This window comes from Sphaeramia orbicularis, chromosome 15, assembly GCF_902148855.1.
Source record: "Sphaeramia orbicularis chromosome 15, fSphaOr1.1, whole genome shotgun sequence".
In the NCBI taxonomy this organism is placed as follows: Eukaryota; Metazoa; Chordata; class Actinopteri; order Kurtiformes; family Apogonidae; genus Sphaeramia; species Sphaeramia orbicularis.
Window position 1 is genome coordinate 49,810,958 of NC_043971.1, and position 19,998 is coordinate 49,830,955.

General features: G+C 43.5%; 1 long non-coding RNA gene across 1 annotated transcript; it reads left to right on the forward strand.

Annotated features, from left to right (window-relative positions):
- The first annotated feature begins 747 nt into the window (after positions 1-747).
- LOC115434383 (uncharacterized) lies at positions 748-18,732 on the forward strand. Its single transcript, XR_003937510.1, has 3 exons — positions 748-758; positions 3,586-3,588; positions 18,573-18,732. It is a non-coding gene; the product is annotated as an uncharacterized LOC115434383 (long non-coding RNA).
- The last annotated feature ends 1,266 nt before the right edge of the window (positions 18,733-19,998 follow it).

Sequence of the window (19,998 nt, forward strand, 5' to 3'; positions counted from 1 at the left end):
TACAAATGACTTGGAAGCCATCTGTTCACTTTTGAAAAGCATCGATCATTACCTCCACCAGGAGGTATTGTGATCATTTTGGTTTGTGTGATTGTTTTGTTAGTTGTTTGTTTGTTTGTTTGTTAGCAACTTTACGGGAAAACTATTCCAACCATCTTTACCAAATTGTACCCACAGATAGGCCTAGGCCCTGGGACCAACCCATTAAATCTTGGGCCAAGTAGGCCAAAGTTCAAGGTCACAGCAAGGTCACAAAATCTACAATTTTTCCTACCTCTCATCATTGAGCAATTTCCAAAATTCATAGAAAATTCAAAACAACTCCAATTAGCCTCCAATTTGATCCCACCCGTAGCTTAGAGCAATATCTTGTATCTGGCACAAAATTGTCCACATCCACTGTGGAATGTGACTCTGTGGACATTTACATTTAACACTGAAAATGCCATTTACCACACATTTTTCAACATAACTCAACAAATATTGTTTAAAAAGAAATAGTCGATGCCACACCGTTCGGGGGTGCTTGGTGGAGGTTTGCGTTCTCCGAACACTTGTTTGTAAATGTGTCCAACTGTTGTGTAACGTTGGTACAATAGGTCCAAAGTACAGACAGACGGTTGGGTCCTGGGTGGATCCTGGTGGGTCCTGGTGGGTCCTGGTGGACCCTGGTGAATTCTGGTGGTCCTGGTGGATTCTGGTGGGTCCTGATGGACCTTGGTGGATGCTGGTGGGTCCTGGTGGATCCTGGTGCTGATGTTGAATGTCTTCATCTCAGAATAACCTGACATTTGCTTTTGGCCTGAAATCATTTGACATTTATTGGCTTTGAAAACAAATGTGCTGTTGAATGCAGACGCTTTACTGTGCTTTTGTATTTCCATAAAAGCAAAAAGGTTTATGACGATACACATGGACAGACAGGTGACAGACAGGTGACGGACAGGTGACGGACAGGGTCGTCGTCCAGCCACATCCTGGACACGTCCTGAGCAGCGTTTATCTGTAAACAGGTTAACTCCCACAGGCTGACGAGCTGTGACGGAGGCGCCGACTGTCATCATGCTGCACTGTGACCTCACCTTCATCCAACCACGTCACAGACATCCCTCACCATCCCTCACCGTCCCTCATCGTCCTTCACCGTCCCTCACCATCCTTCACCGTCCCTCACCGTCCTTCACTGTCCTTCATTGTCCCTCACCATCCTTCAACCTCCCTCAGGTCCCTCACCATCCTTCACCCTCCCTCACCATCCTTCACTGTCCTTCACCGTCCCTCACCATCCTTCACCCTCCCTCACCGTCCTTCACCATCCCTCACAGTCCCTCACCATCCTTCACTGTCCTTCACCGTCCCTCACTGCCCTCACCATCTTCACTGTCCTTCACTGTCCCTCACCATCCTTCACGGTCCCTTCACCGTCCCTCATCCTCCTTCACTGTCCTTCACCGTCCTCACCATCCTTCACGGTCCTTCACCGTCCTCATCATCCTTCACTGTCCTTCCACCGTCCCTCACCATCCTTCACTGTCCCTCACCACCTTCACTGTCCTTCACCGTCCCTCACGTCTCTCACTATCCTTCATCGTCCTTCATTGTCCTTTCACCGTCCCCACCATCCTTCATCATCTCTCCCATCCTTCATCGTCCCTCACCATCCTTCATTGTCCCTCACCGTCTTCCACTGTCCCTCACCGTCCCTCAAAGTCTCTCAAAATCCCGGACCTTCTGGCCTGGAAACCTGCAACCAAACCAACAGATGTGATGTTAGCGGTCGGAGCAGAACTGAAACACAGACAGGATCATGTTACCAACATCAACCTGAGGTCCAGAACAGGAAACACAGAAGAAGAGAAGAAATTGAAGAAAAAAAGAAACTGAAGAAATGGAGGAAAAAGAAGAAACAGAGAAACAGGAAAAACAGAAGAAGTGGAGGAAAAACTGACAAAATGGAATGAACAGGAAACATAGAAGAAATGGAAGAACATAAGAAAAACAGAAGAAACAGGAGAAAAGAAGAAACAGGAAATAGAAGAACAGAACAAAAGGAGGAAAAAGAAGAAACAGGATAAGCAGAAGAAATGGAATAACAGAAGGAAGAACAGAAGAACAGAAGAAAACAGGAAAAGCGGACCTCCACCAAGACAGATCTGCACCCCCCCCCCCCCCCCCCGATCACCACCAAAATTTAATCATTTCTTCCTTGTGCCAGTATCAACATTCCCTGAAAATTTCATGAAATCCGTCCATACCTTTTTGAGTTATCTTGCTAATAAACAAACACGCATGCACGCAAACATGCAAAGCGATCACAATACCTCCTGGCGGAGGTAAAGAAGAAACAGGAAACACATAAAAAAACAAAACAGAAGAAACAGAGACAACAACCTGGTTTAGGTTAGAATCAAAGTTATATTTATTGCTATATTGTATGAAATTGGGTCCCAGTCACTAATGCTGCCTTCAGGTGCTGTCAGGAAAATGATCCATTCCACTGGTGAATTCTAATTATTCATGTGTTGTGTTCAAGTGCTTTTGTTTTTTCGTGGTAAAATGAAAACGTCTGACAATTTATGGTGACCTACTGCTGGTTTAAAATCGCTTTGAGACATGTTCATCTGATACAGCACTTTTATTTTGTAAATTGTGTATGTTATAAATGTGTGATCCATCCGCTAACAGCAGCGGAACATTAGTAAACCATCATTTATCTTTGGTCATGAACACTTCATTGCTCTCTGCCATGTTGAAAAGGTCAAAGGTTATTTTCATCTTGTAATCAACATTTTTTTCCCCCGTTCTCCAGTGGAACGAGGGGGCGTTTAAGTGGCAGTTTTGGAGTTCGTAATTAGTATTTACCATAATTCCAACAGGATGTGAAGGCAGCATTAAACCATCCCATAATAAACAGGTCAAATTCCGACACCACTAATGAACACTGACACATTTAACATTGACTTAGAACCATAATAATAATAATAATTATATGAACCAATGTTGGTGTTAATCAGTGACAGATGACAGGAGGAACTAATAAAGATTAAATAATGCAAATCATATGAAGGATATTGAAAAAAATACAGAAACATTTTTGTGTTTTATTTTTGCATAGAAAAATCTAGTTTATTTCCATTACAAACATGACATTTAAAGGGTTAAAATATGACAGTTATTGGATATTTGGTGTTTTTGTTTATGGATCAAGTTGAAAAAATATTTTAAAAAAGTCAAAATGTTAAAAACCAACCATATTAAACACATGTTGACATTAGCACGGTGCATATTATGGGCTGTAGGGGGTGAAAGGACCTGATGTTGTGGATAACAGAGGGTTATTATGGGCTGTATTTGGTTAAAGGTGCAGTATGTAGGAATTCTGTTCTCAGTAATTATAAAATGGCCCTGACACTCACCAGACATTAAGGAATCCTGTCCATTTCAAATCCTAATCTCACTGACAGTAGTACTCCAGCCAGAATATGTACATTTAAAAAGCTCAGTGTCAGCCCCAAATGATGTTTACGTTGACATGATGTGTTTTGGTCTGAGGCTCCGCCCATCACCTGTCTTCCAATCACAGAGTCAGTAGTGTTTGTTCATCCAGGTTGCCAGGTCCCACTGAGCTGCAGCTGGAACATTTCTGATCAGAAATGTCTGACGTTAATAAACCTAAAAGGACTCTGATTATTCCCAAATACGTCGTGACAAAATGAGAAACAAAACAAGGAGATGTATAGGAGATGATTTAGAAACATGGAGACAGATGAAAGACGAGAAGAATTTGAAGACCGATGCTGGCTCTGCCTTAGTCTGACCACCATAAGAACCACTGAGAGCCGGGGCCGTCTCTGAACCCAGTCCCGGGCCGCAGTCTCTTCTCTCTCTTCTCCTGGCTCTGGTGATGAAAACACAAGGCACCAGTGAAGAGACCAGGTACTGGTGTAGGACTTGTCTCTTGCCATGGTAGATCCTTGTAGTTCAGTGTTTTCTGTGGAAGTGATCTCTTCATGTAACGGTGTGTAATCCGAAAGGGGGGGGGGGGGGGGTTCAGGGGTCCGCCACTTTCTTATAATACTATGGGGGGGGTTATGGTGTGGTGGCAAGGATTAGTGGAAACACTAGTAGTAGATGCTCATGCTGGATCTGTCAGTCTGGGGGGAAGAGCAGAGGATGCCATGCTCGACAGTATTTGGAATGTGATTGCAGTTCCAGTTTTGGCCACAATCCTACATACGGTACCTTTAAAGGACCTGAATGGACTGGATAACAGAGGGTTGACTGACGTACTGACACAGGAAGGACATAATGCAGTGGTCTGATTCACAGTCAGTCAATGTTCTCAACACTTCTGACTGTACGTGGAACACAATGAAGGGTCGCCGTGGAAACACAAAGCAGCGCAATGTTTGTCCCAGTAAAAGGATGGAACGGGCTTATCCTTGACCTTATATTTTCCACAGCAATAAGATAAACCAATGAAACACACTGAACAAAGATGAAAATAAAGCTGAAAGGACACAGTAGAAGATGAGCAGTCAAAGCAGAAGAAGAACAGGACGTGCTGTTGTGTTCGGATCAGCTGACGAGTTCTGCCGTTCCACTCAGTGAACACACGACCTTCACCTACATGACTCTAGTTTTAGGTCCTTTTCTACACATTCTGTTTTATCTTCATACACTGAAATCAGTCCTGATGTTGAGAAGATAGTGGTCCTCCAACACATTCAAACTAAACTCTGTTCTCAGAAGAAATGCAGAAAAAAGTCCAAATATTTGACTTTACACTGTAAAAAGAAAAAGTCTTGAAAAATCCAAACAGTGTTGAGTATTTGAGTCCAGTTAAAATAAAAAGACTGGTCTGACCTTCTATTCTACAGTTATTATTATTATTATTATTGTTATTATTGTTAGTATTATTATTTCTGTTCATATCTTCATTGTGGTTTTTTTCATCCCTTGGGCCTTATCGGACCCTTTGGCGTCCTGTTTCGGTCCACCTGCCGTATGTTTGACACCCCTGGATCATTAATCAGTGCCTGGTTCCTGAAAATCAACAGCTCCGCTGCGTCTGATGTGAAACTAGAGCCGAGAAATAAACTGAAGTCATGATGAGACGTGGAAGTGAGCGTTTCAGCGTTTTCACAGAATGAAACCTCGAAGACGATCAGAGCGACGACGCTTCAGAGCGAGGAGGCGGAATCAAAGCGCTTTGTCTGTTCCAACAACAGAAGAGAGGAGGTGCAGGTTCTGAGAGGGAAGTCTGACCCAGATTCACTGACAGAGGAGGAAAAGGAGGAGGAGGAAGGGGGGGGGGTAAGAGGAGGAGGAAAGAAGAAGAGGAGGAAGAGGAAGAGGAGGAAGGGGGGGTAAGAGGAGGAGGAGGAAGGAAGAGGAGGGAAGAGGAGGAGGAGGGGGGGGAAGAGGAGGAGGAGGAAGAAGAGGAGGAGGAGGAGGAAGAAGAGGAGGAGGAGGAGGAGGAGGAGGAAGGGGGGGGTAAGAGGAGGAGGAGGAAGAAGAGGGAGGAAAAGGAGGAGGAGGAGGAGGAGGAGGAGGGGGGGGGGGTAAGAGGAGGAGGAGGAGGAGGAGGAGAGGGGGGGGGGAAGTAGGAGGAGGAGGAGGAGGGAGGAGGAGGAGGGGGGGGTAAGAGGAGGAGGAGGAAAAGGAGGAGGAGGAAGAAGAGGAGGAAGAGGAAGAGGAGGAGCTGCAGGGTACGACAAACACACATCCAACACACACACACGCACGCACGCACGCACACACACACACACACACACACACACACACACACACACACACACACACACACACACACTCATTTCCTTCATCATATCCTCTTGGTTCACCTCAGACCGGTCGTACACACATACTGGTGTTACAGGCCTGGACACTTCAGCGTTAGCATTAGCATTAGCGCCTGGCTGGCTGGAGGTGGGGCTCTGTTCCCATCATCCTCCTGGTTTCCTGTGCACACACTGGAACTAAAGCCTCGCATGTGGAAGTTGACTGTTTTTGAAGTTCCCCTCCAGAAGGTGTTCTGTTTTTGTTCCTTTTGCACACGTCACTTTTCTTCTGTTTACCTACCACCAGACTTCCAGAGTTTTTATTCCCTCAGTTTTGGCTGAAGTCCTAAATGGAGCAGACTGTGAATCTGTGACATTTAAAAACACTGCATGGACTCACAGTAGTAGTGCTGTTCTGAAAACAGGTGGTGGACCATCAGGACCATCAGGACCTAGTCTACTGGTCTGAACACTGACCTACATCCACATCCTACAGTCAAATATTTGATCCATGAAACTGGATTCATTTGTTCACAGTAGATAATTCTGTTCAGTTCTTAAAGCCTCATTTACTGAAGGTTTGCACACATAAAAACATGTCTAAGTTTATCTATTAGCGACCCTGGGGCAGCTGTGGCCTCGATGGCTGGAGAGTCAGCTTGTGAACAAAGGGTTGCCGGTTCAATTCCCTGGACTGGCAGAGTTGTTGCTTGACAAGCCCTTGAGCTCTCCGGTACCTGACATGGTGAACCCACTGCTCCTAAAACCAACGTGTGTGATGCATGATCTAGATAAGGGTTAAAGCAGTGGCTCCAACCTTTTACCTCCACCAGGAGGTATTGTGATCACTTTATGTGTTTGTTTGTTTGTTAGCAACTTTACGGGAGAAAGCTATTCCAACCATCTTACCAAATTGTACTCACAGATAGGCCTGGGCCCTGGGACCAACCCATTACATTTTGGGCCAAGTAGGCCAAAGTTCAAGGTCACAGCAAGGTCACAAAATCTACAGTTTTCTTATCTCTCATCATTGAGCAATTTTCGAAAATTCATAAAAAATTCAAAACAACTCCAATTAGCCTCCAATTTGATCCACCCGTAGCTTATAACAATATCTGTGTCTGGCACAAAGTTGTCCACATCCACTGTGGAATGTGGACTCTGTGGACATTTACATTTAACATTGAAAATCCCATTTACCACACATTTTTCATTATAACTCAGCAAATATTGATTGGAATTGAATATAATTTGACATATACATGACTGGTACCAAGCTTCATCTTTGTACGAAATATCGTTCCGCTCCATTTCTCTTCCGTTACGCTCTGTTTCCTTTCGTTATTTTTTATGCACCATTTTCAAAAAATCATAAAAAATGTAATTTGTGAAATATCATTATGAAATTTGTTTTGCACATCCATAGTTTAAAAAGAAATAGTCGATCCACACATGCACACCGTTCAGGGTGCTTGGCAGAGGTTTGTGTTCTCTGAACACTTGTTTGGCTTGTGACCCCATTTTAACATCACAAATTTGTAGCGACCCCAGACATTCAAAATAGAGACTTTTTTTTTTTTTGCTAAAATTAATTTGTTTTTGATCATGAAATATTTTGTCATACTATGTTGCAAATAAACATACATTTTAGACAACATTTAAGCTATATAATGTATGTGATGCAGCCTTTTTTTAGGAAAAGTGTGAGGTGTTCTAATTATGACATATATATTGAATTATTAAAACATACTTTTTTTTAAGTAATTTTTTTAAAAAAATCAGTTACTAGAAATTTCAGGCGACCCCATTTGAATTCCAGTTGACCCCACATGGGGTCCTGACCCCAAGGTTGAAAAACACTGGGTTAAAGGCAGAGAACACATTTCAGTGTGTGGTTCATGTTTACATGTGTGAACCTGCTGACAATCTGAGTCCATCACCTGTGACACACAAATCAATAACACACACATTTTTTAGTACAAGCAAACAAATTTGCACCCGTTATTTGAGATCTTAGTAAATCAGGCCATTGGTGTTTGTCTTGGCTGTTCTGTTTCCAGTATGTGGACTGGACCAAAATTCAGTCTGTTATTAAATGTGTGTATTTGTAGATCCACTGGATCTGTACGATAGAATGAACATGTAGAAATGATGAACTGAGGCTGATTATTGGTACAATTACACTGACTTTTTCATAACAAATCTCAGGTTGTTCATGTTATTCACATACAGTCACAGAAAAAATTATTAGACCATCAAAAGTAATTAAAAACAATGGTTATGCTATAGGGATGTAAACAATTAATCGACTCTCAGTTAACTGTTGATAAGAATTTGCTCCATTAAATTATTAATTGTCAGCATCTCCGCTGAAATCTGACTCCATCATGTCAGTGATACAAAGTCAGAAATGCCCATTTCTTCTAAACTGCCCTTCTTCAGATCCATTTATTTTATTGTATTTCTCAGTTGAATTTCTTTTGTTCTACTCCATAAATGTCATTGTCTGTTCTGTATCCAATGGTTCAAGAAATCAATCATTAAGGAATATGACATAATTTATTCATGAACTATATAAACTATATTTAGCTTTTATTCTTATAGACCCTATCTAAAGACAAATTCAGGTTCTCAGGAAAATTGCCTCTTATCAATTAATCATTAATCAATCGATAAGGTCAACCAACTAATGATTAATGGATTAACTGATAATTTGCATCCCTATAATGTAATCTAGTCCAAACTCCTGTGTGTGTCATGGAACTAAAACAGATAAAAGAAAACATGGAAACATGGAATGAATAAAGCACTGTTTTTGTCAATACAATGACACAGATACTGATGGAAGAACTGAAGGGATTTGGGTTATTTTTCAAAATCACTCTTCATGTAGACCACTTCACTCCAGTGAATGCAGTATATATAGCTTTACTCCAGCACTGTAGTTTAGATTTCTATTTGGATGAACCTCAACGTTGCCTCAAACATTATTTCTGTTTTAGTAAATTTGTTTTTGTAAATTTGTAAATAAGAAAACTGTGCACACATGCTGTGGTGTCTGTCACCACATTCAGATGGGCAGTACAGTTACATGGACTTGTATGAATGTAAAGAAACTCGATTAATATCTGTTTATATTTGTACGAGTGTGAAGCAGCTGGATCACTAAAATTATTTGTATTTCTGGACATTTGAAACATTTGACTGTTGACTATTTATGATTGATTATATGTTTGAAAAGTAGATTTTTTTTTTTTTTTTTTGCTTTTCTAAGACGACATATATTGCATGTCACGTGTTACTGAGATTAGGCACTCCATATAAAACACCTGTGTAATTCTATCTGTTCTTAGTTTGATGAAGGGCCTCGGCCCGAAACGTCACATAGTTTAATAAATGCTTCAGGAGCTCACAGGTTGTGCAGACCTTCCTTTATATTTTTTCATCATTTTTATAGGAACCTGCACCACCTCTCATTCTCTGGATGTGCTTGTCGATCACCTCTCTTTGTGATTTTGGTTATTATCATGACAGCATGTTAAATGGATAGATATCAGCTGTTAAATTAAACCGAAATGAGACCTTTTTGTTGGTATCATTATATTTGTCCAAACTAATGGATCTTTAGTTGGACCAGGAATTAAAAAGAACAAAAAACTGAAGAAAACAAGGGGTGGGCGAAGAGTTTTTTCTGCAACACTATCTTTAAAGAACAGTTTGTAGATGCAAACATTTCCACATGTAATTAAACTTTTTTCACTCTAAACTGCGGATTAAAGTTTGGATTTGACATCAGTTATAGTTTATTGTGTGAGTGTTTGACTGGTTCTGATCCACTTTAGATCATACTGGGCTGAATGTGGAACCTGAACTGGACGGGTTTGACAGCCCTGTGTTAGAGGATCAATAGAACAATCTGAGTAAATGACTGAAATCACAGGCTGTGAACATGGAGGTAAACACCAGAGAAAGACTGGGAATGAAAGACGACGACATGAAGGAGGACACGAACGAGGACATGAACGAGGACAGGAACGAGGACATGAAGGAGGACACGAACAAGGACATGAACGAGGACACGAACAAGGACACGAACGAGGGCACGAACGAGGACATGAACAAGGACATGAACGAGGACATAAAGGAGGACACGAACAAGGACATGAACGAGAACACATGAACAAGAACATGAACGAGGACATGAAGGAGGACACAAACAAGGACATGAACGAGGACAGGAACAAGGACATGAACGAGGACACGAACAAGGACATGAACGAGGACATGAAGGAGGATACGAACAAGGACATGAACGAGGACATGAAGGAGGACACGAACAAGGACATGAACGAGGACATGAAGGAGGACACGAACAAGAACATGAACGAAGACATGAACGAGGACATGAAGGAGGACACGAACAAGGACATGAAGGAGGACATGAAGGAGGATACGAACAAGGACATGAACGAGGACATGAAGGAGGACATGAACGAGGACACGAACAAGGACATGAACGAGGACATGAACGAGGACATGAACGAGGACACGAACAAGGACATGAACGAAGACATGAACGAGGACATGAACGAGGACACGAACAAGGACATGAACGAGGACATGAAGGAGGATACGAACAAGGACATGAACGAGGACATGAAGGAGGACACGAACAAGGACATGAACGAGGACATGAAGGAGGACACGAACAAGAACATGAACGAAGACATGAACGAGGACATGAAGGAGGACACGAACAAGGACATGAAGGAGGACATGAACGAGGACATAAAGGAGGACACGAACAAGGACATGAATGAGGACATGAAAGAGGACACGAACAAGGACATGAATGAGGACACGAACAAGGACACGAACGAGGGCATGAATGAGGACATGAACAAGGACATGAACGAGGACATGAAGGAGGACACAAACAAGGACATGAATGAGGACATGAACGAGGACATGAACGAGGACACGAACAAGGACATGAACGAGGACATGAAGGAGGACACGAACAAGGACATGAACGAGGACACGAACAAGGACATGAACGAGGGCACGAATGAGGACATGAACAAGGACATGAACGAGGACATAAAGGAGGACACAAACTTGGACATGAACGAGAACACATGAACAAGGACATGAACAAGGACATGAACGAGGACATGAAGGAGGACACAAACAAGGACATGAACGAGAACACATGAACAAGGACATGAACAAGGACATGAACGAGGACATGAAGGAGGACACAAACAAGGACATGAACAAGGACAGGAACAAGGACATGAACGAGGACAGGAATGAGGACAGGAACGAGGACATGAAGGAGGACACGAACAAGGACATGAACAAGGACACGAACAAGGACACGAACGAGGGCACGAATGAGGGCACGAATGAGCACACGAACGAGGACATGAAGGAGGACATGAACGAGGACACGAACGAGGACATGAACGAAGACATGAACGAGGACACGAACAAGGACATGAACGAGGACACGAACGAGGACATGAAGGAGGACTGCAGGGGTCGTCCAGGTGGTCTGTGAACCGGAGGGTGGTCCACCTGTGGATGGAGCTGAAGGACACACTTCAGTTTGGGAATGTGTTTATGGATGAACGACACACAGAGTAAACACATGGAAGTAGAAAACACAAGATGCATGATGGGAAAAATAAAGCAGAGGTCACATTGAACGGCTGAACATTAAACACTGAACTCTGTCTTCGACAACTTTTCAAGGTCAAACCCAACCATTAGATGCATTTATTCTGTATTTTTTAAAATAATATTTTAACCCATAAAGACCATGAGCTACCTTTATATCAGTTCCCAAATTCATTTTTCTCTATATTTAACCTTTCTAAAGTGATTTATCACCATTTATTCTAATATTATCCTCTGTATTTTGTGTTTCTTCAGTGCAATGCAGGTATTTTCCTGTATTTAATTCACTGATCATGTAGATGTTCATTAAAGCTCAGATTAAAGTTGATGGTTATTATATTAAAAACAGACAAAACTGAATAAACAGTGACAGTTTCAGCGATGATATGAACTGAACCTAAACCCAGTGTGTCCTTCCACTGTCACTGATCCACCTCCATAGTTCTACTGTTGGATCAGTGTTCTAGATGACAGATGACATTCTACAGACCGTCCAATAGGAACTGCACAGAGTCTTTATTATTATTTACTTTAAGGGGAAAGTAGATTTGCACATCATATGCAAATGATTCAAATGGATGTAGTATTTTTAAAAAATGGAACCAGGGGCAGCATATACAAAGAAAAGAGGATCTACAACAGACCACTGAGGAACCCCAAAGCCTTCAAATTCAACTGGTGTTATATCAGAAACAGAAACAGCTGTAGAGAAAGTGACTTTCAACAAACATGTCATTAACTGAATATAAACCCAGTGTGTCCATCCACTGTCGTTGATCCAACTCCATGGGATTTACTGGGGAATCAATGCTGTAGAAGATGACAGTGTTTCCACAGTATGCCAATAACTCTAAATCTCTATATATGCACATGACATATGAGGTAAGTAATGGATAGAGAATTGAATTTCCAATAATTTGGCGTTAATTTGAAATCGTTACGATGAACAGAAGGGAAGTTATTAACGATAAACAAATTTTACGTACGTTACCATAGCAACCGGAAGTCACACAACCTAGAGTTGCAAAATTTGACAAAGGAGAAAGGACTTGAACACAGATGTTACATGTAAAATGTTGGTTTGATCGGATGAATATTGACAATATTGTTTGAAATGTCATATACTGAGTTACCCCCCCCAGTATTTACTCTGGGGCGCTAACGAGGGCGTGGCCTTTATGATGTCCATCAGATGTACCATCAGATGCAGAACTTAAAAATGCCCAATTTGGCTTTGGTTTGAAGGTAATATGATGATTTTCACGGAGGTTTTGTCAAAATATCTGTTTGTTGAACTTCGGCCGGTATCTGAGCTGTACTTTGGCCTAATATTGGAAAAAACTGATCAGTTCGACTAAAGAATATGGGCGATCAACAGGACACGGTTTGATATCAATAATGATAGAAATGTGACCCACAGAGTACAGACAGACAGACGAACTGACCAATATGCTATCCCTCTGGCAAACAATAAATAATCATGTCTAAATTCAACTAGGGCTGTTCTGCAATATATCATGATATTTCATTTCACAATACTGTATTGATATTAAAAAGTACTGGGTCAATATTTTTAGGTATTTATTCAAATGCAGATATGGCGGAGGTTCATTTTTGTTTTTGTTTTTCTTTATTATTTATATTTTCTTTATTATTATTTAACACTGTTTTGTTAAATAATGTTCTGTTTTATTAAATAATGTTTGTTCCTTTTTGGGATTGAACTCAAATACTGTTCTGATGTTAGTTCTGAACTAATAGAATATGAACATTTGAACAGGATCTTAAACTGTAATGTCTGTAAAATATAATTTCAGTTTGAACACAGGAACATTTTGTGATATAACATTAGATCCTGTTGGGATCAAATAAAAATATCTTTAGTATTTGTGCAGATTTCTAGTGGAATTAAATTCTTCCAGGAAATAATCATTTTAAAAAAAAAAGAAACAAACAAAAAATGGCCTTTTTAACAGTATCATGATATATGGTGATATATTGCATCGTGATCCTAGTATTGTGATTTGTATCGCTTCTCCAGATTCTTCCCAGTACACAGCCCTAAAATCAACACCATACAAACGCTGAGGATTCACCATAAAGAAGCAGAATGTGAGTGAACATTGACAGGAAACATCGACTGAAGGAGGCGCTGGTTCAAAGCATTAGTAAACAACAACAGCAACAACGACACGGCAACAGCAACAGCATTGTGTCAACTTCAGCTTCTGGATTAATCACCAGTCATTGCAGTAATTGCAGACGATAGTACGTAATAACGAATCCAAATCCAGCGCTGAATGCTGATTGGAGCGCAGGCCGGGCCAACGGTGCATTCAGGTCACCATGAGCCGGTGGAACAGCTGGGCATGCTCACAAAATGAGCCCATTAGATTTCCTGAAGTTTTGGGTACGAGAAGATTAAGAGTTTGTTTAGAGGAGCGCATGTGGATGATTAGTGGGCCGGTGCCGGAACCGGAGCCCAGGGATTAGAAAGTGAGATGTAAAACGGTCCGTTATCCTCCGACAGGGACCAGATGGGAGCGGTTCTGCCGTCTCAGATTACAGATGCACCGGCCTCCGCTGAAGCAAACACTTATTATTGGAGCTTCTATTATGAGACGGATGCACCGTCACCTCGGCACAAAGCGGCTTAGACCCGTCACCTCATTTACCCCCCCACACCAGACCTAACAGCTCCTTATCACCATAAACATATCAGTGAAACCCAGTGATGACTTTGGGCTTCTTAACTTTGATCCGGCGGTGCTAAAGCTGATGGGCAGACGCTTTAAAGATTAGAAATGGTTAATGACTGTTTGGCTTGAGCTCCTTCAGAATAAACTGATAGGGTTATCCAACAATACGACAGTCAGATGTCAGAACAGAACAGAGTCCACTGAAGACGGATTATGAGCCCAGTATTTAACACTTCACCCTCAAACAAACACCTGTTAACCCTTTAAAGGCCACCAGTTGAACGGCTTTATTCATCTGGGTTTGGACAGAACAGTGTCAGAAAATGTCTGTTTGACCAAAACTTGTGCGCCGTTTTTCTGGAAGAACTTAACTTTCCACATCGCCCTTTAATTATCATTACTAGTGGCATTGTACCCATGGTGCCATTGTACGATAGCATGAGAGGCTAAAATCTCCCAGCACACCTCACGACATTTGAATACGGACATAAATTGTGCCTAGTAGACAGTCAGGTAATGTTTCTGTTCATTTGGTGAGTTTAGCGGTGATCTGTGAAGGCTGAGGAAAACCCGCATGAACGCCCTCCTGTGCTGCAACATCGATCAGACGTTGATTGGACGGACACAGAACGTGCATTATACAGTAGGATTATATCGAATAAATGATTAAAACACTGGAATTTTTTTGTATCATATTTACTATGAAATCAACAGTAAATGTTCATAATGAAACTTGATGAGATCATAGAAAATAAACTTAGAACTGTTCTCCATGTGTTTAAGTATTTGTTTGTGTAGATCAGTGGACTCACTGACTCTTAAGACAAAGGAAATGCAGCAGAGCCCCCCCATGTGGAAATGACAGCGCTTGGACTGTTACAGAGTTTCTCGGGGGGGGGGGGGCGTACCCCCACGTAAAGACCCGTATAAGCACCAATGTACAGTAGAGGCTACCCCCCCACCCCCATCCCCATCCCCCCAGACCAGAGTTTCTCAACCTTTTTTGAACTAAGGCCCATGAACAGCATCATGGGGCTCCTGTCACCCCCCACCCCCCCAATGCCTGAGAAAATGTGGGGACCAGGGGGAGGGGTGGGGTGGGGGGGCTTATTCTATGTGGAGGACGTGGTGGGTTACATAGCTCTATAGATAAACACACACACACACACACACCTGCTGCCCCCCAAAAAACTAATTTGCAACCAGAGGGTGGGGTGGTGAGGGGGTGTATATGCCTCTGTTACACGACAGACCTCAGTCAGTCAGCTGGGGGGGCATGTGCCTCTGCTATATATCAGTGCTTACATGGGGTCTTTAGGTGAGGACCCCCCACTTAGAAACACAATAAGACTATCAGAGCCTGAAAGTGTCCTTATCGTGTCCCTGTGACTGTGGCGCTTGTGTTTTGGTTCATTAGTGGCTGGTTTTGTCCACGTCCGTCTGTCCCACACTGACTGATGTGAGCACTGCTGTGACACAGACAGACACTGACACAGACACTGACATCAACACTGACATCGACACTAGCACAGACACTGACATCGACACCGACACTGACACAGACGCCGACACTGACACAGACACTGACACAGACACCGACGCAAACACAGACGCTGACACCGACACAGACACCGACGCAGACACCGACACTGACGCCGACACTGACACCGACGCTGACACCGACACTGACGCCGACACTGACGCCGACGCTGACACCGACGCTGACACTGATGCCGATGCAGACGCCGACGCCGACACAGACGCCGATGCAGACGCCGACACCAACACCGACATCAACACCGACATCGACACTGACACTGACACAGACACCGACATCGACACAGACACTGACACAGACACCGACACTGTCATCGACACTGACGCTGACATCGACACTGACACAGACACCAACACTGACACCGACGCTGACACAGACACCGACACTGACAACGACACCGACGCCGACACTGATGCCGATGCAGACGCCGACACAGACGCCGACACAGACGCCGACGCAGACGCCGACACCAACACCGACATCAACACCGACATCGACACTGACACTGACACAGACACCGACACTGACACTGACATCGACACAGACACTGACACAGACACTGACACAGACACCAACACTGACACCGACGCTGACACAGACACCGACACTGACAACGACACCGACACAGACACTGACACAGACACTGACATCGACACTGACACCGACACTGACACCGACACTGACACAGACACTGACACAGACACTGACACAGACACAGACACTGACATCGACACTGACACAGACACCGACACTGACATCGACACTGACACAGACACTGACACAGACACCAACACCGACACCGATGCTGACACAGACACAGACACCGACACTGACAACGACACCGACAGACACCGACACAGACACAGACACCGACACTGACATCAACACTGACACCGACACTGACATCGACACTGACATCGACACCGACATAGACATCGACACAGACACTGACATCGACACCGACACTGACATTGACACAGACACAGACACTGACATCAACACAGACACTGACATCGACACAGACACCGACTTCGACACTGACATCGACACCAACACAGACACTGACACCGACACTGGCACTGACACTGACACTGACACCAACACTGACATTGACACTGACACCGACACGACACAGACACTGACAGCGACAGCGACATCGACATCAACACTGACAAAGACACTGACACAGACACTGACATCGACACTGACACAGACACCGACACCGACACAACACTGACACCGACATCGGCACTGACACAGACACCGACTTTGACACCGACGCTGACACAGACACTGATACCGACACCGACACTAAAATCGACACTGACACTGACACTGACATCGACACCGACACAGACACCGACACGACACAGACACTGACATCGACACCGACACAGACACGACACAGACACGACACAGACATGGACACTGACACCAACACTGACATCGACACCGACATCGACACAGACACTGACATCGACACCGACACAACACAGACACCGACACTGGCATCGACACTGACACGACACTGACACCGACATCGACACTGACACCGACACGACACTGACACCGACACTGACATCGACACTGACACTGACATCGACACCGACACAACACAGACACCGACACGACACTGACATCGACACTGACACCGACACGACACTTACACCGACACTGACATCGACACTGACACCGACACGACACTGACACCGACACTGACACAGACACCGACACTGACATCGACACAGACACTGACATCGACACTGACACTGACATCGACACTGACACCGACACCGACATCAACACCGACACTGACACAGACACCAACACGACACTGACATCGACACCGACACTGACACGACAGATAGACACCAACAGACACAGACACCAACTCTGACACTGACAGACACCGACATCAATACACAGACACGACACACAGACACAGACACACTGACAGACACCGACACCGATACAGACACCGACATTGACACACAGACACAAACACCGACACACAGACAGACACCGACACACAGACACAGACACAGACTCTGACAGACACAGACACAGTGTTGGGTTGTTTATGTTGGAGGAGCAGAACAACTGCAGATGTGCATTTACATTTATTACACAGGGAGCCATGGGGAGGTAAAAATTCAATACATTTGTGCAAATAAACATGATGGTAATAGATAAAGAGCCGATGCAGCACACAGGCTTTTACTGGAACAGCTTTAACCCTTCACAGTTCATACAAACAAACACTGGGAAAGACTGAACTGTGTTATTGGACAGAACAGGACTGGATGACTGTGGGGAAATCTGACAAAAGTTTATACTGTCATGTAGAAAATAAAGGTCAATGAAGTTACCATATTTGGTTCCTTGCCCATAAGTGCCAAAAAAAAAAAAGTAAATATAAAAAAATACAAGAAAAACCCATGTAATGTGAAAGGAACCTGTATTTGGTCCCATTAGAACCATTAGGTCCTCATCTCATCCTCTTGAAAGGCCTGGTGTGTCCCCCCCCTCCTTCGGTGTGGGTTCTATTTTTCTGGGGGGGGTTAGTCATCCACACGCAGACGCACTAATGTGAAACACAGCGACAGAACCTCCACATCCAGCAGATCGATACCAGTGGACTGTTATTAGATGTGATTGGAGGAGGTTGTTTGGGGACTTTTCAGCAATTGGAAAACTCCCCCCACAAACAACCCCACCCCCACCCCCACCTCCACCCCCCCTCAACACCCCCCACCCCTACTCCACAACAGTAATCGATGTGAGCTCTGCACACACACTGGGTTCTGCAGCCTGTTCTCATTCCAGTCCACGGTGTTGGACCACAGAAAGGCTAAGGCTCTGTTCACAGCAGGTCTGATGCACAAGTCAGATTTTTTGGTCAAATGTGATTTGTTTGTGTGTTGGTTCATATTCCACATTAAATGCGACTTCTATCAGTTTTGAGTCTGAACTGAATGTGACCCTGAAGTGACCCACATGGACTAAAGAGGTCCTGATGGAATACAAGATCACGCAGACACACACTGTGTTTACAGAAGGAAATATGGAGATACGATGGAGAAATACGAAGAACTGGGATGTTTGTTGTATTTCAATGACGTAAATAAATAAATGTGAACTGGCCAATATTCAGCCTCAGTTTATCATTTCTACATGTTCATTCTAACGTACAGATACAGTGGATCTAAAATATGCAACATTTAATAACAGACTGAATATTGGAACAATTCCACTGGTTTGGCCAGAGGGTGAACATACTGGTCAGTTTGTTTGTCTGTGTGTCCGTCTGTCCATCTGTCATATGCAGCGTTTCCACTACGTGGTACCAGCTTGACTCGACTTGGCCTTTTTGTGTTTCCATTACGAAAAAGGACCTGGAATCTGGTACCCGGTACTAGTTTTTTGGTATCACCTCCGCCGAGGTTCCAGGACTGGGGACCAGATACTAAAAGGTGACGTGTAAACACTGCAGACCACTGATTGGTCAGAGTCGTCTCTGTGACCCACCCTTTTACAAAAAACAGATGCGGAACTTTACAGTAAATATGTCGGTAGGTTAATCCACATGATGACAGCCTGTAAAACTACACCATGGTTTGTGGAGGAGGTTCAGACGTAAAAATTCATTATGAGTTTGACGAGACAACACACAACGAGCGACTTTATCAGCAGCTCTGAGCAGACGACATAGAAGTAACGCGCTGCATCGCTATGACGACCAGGTACTGTAAAGTGGGTAGTATCCTGTAGTGGAAACGGTCTCCAGGAATAGGACCTGGTACCAGAGTCGAGTCGAGACGAGCCGGTTCCATGTAGTGGAAATGCAGCATTATTTGACCTTTCATTTGTACCAATTTTGTTGACCTTGGCTGACCTACAAAGGTCAAACTCAAGGTCATGAAGATACTCATCTTTTACCGATAACGCTCTTCATTTTGCAGGTAGAGAAAAACCACTAGTATCAGGTTATAAAGCGTCAAAAAGTAGGACATGGCGTATTTTTTTGTTTTTCCGTATGATTTCCAGTTTCAGTTATGGCAGAAAATATTGCTATTTCTGGTACTTTTTGCAGTTTCCATTCATACATAACTTCAGAACTGTTTAAGACAGAAGAATAAGACTTCTACCACCATGTTCAGCTGGAAAAGTAGGAAACAAGGTTCTAATAGTTTTGGATTTTTCATTATAGTTTAATTTTATTTAGTTTAGACTGTTTTTTTCTCTAATTCAGTTAGTTTTAATTCGTTTTTAGAGC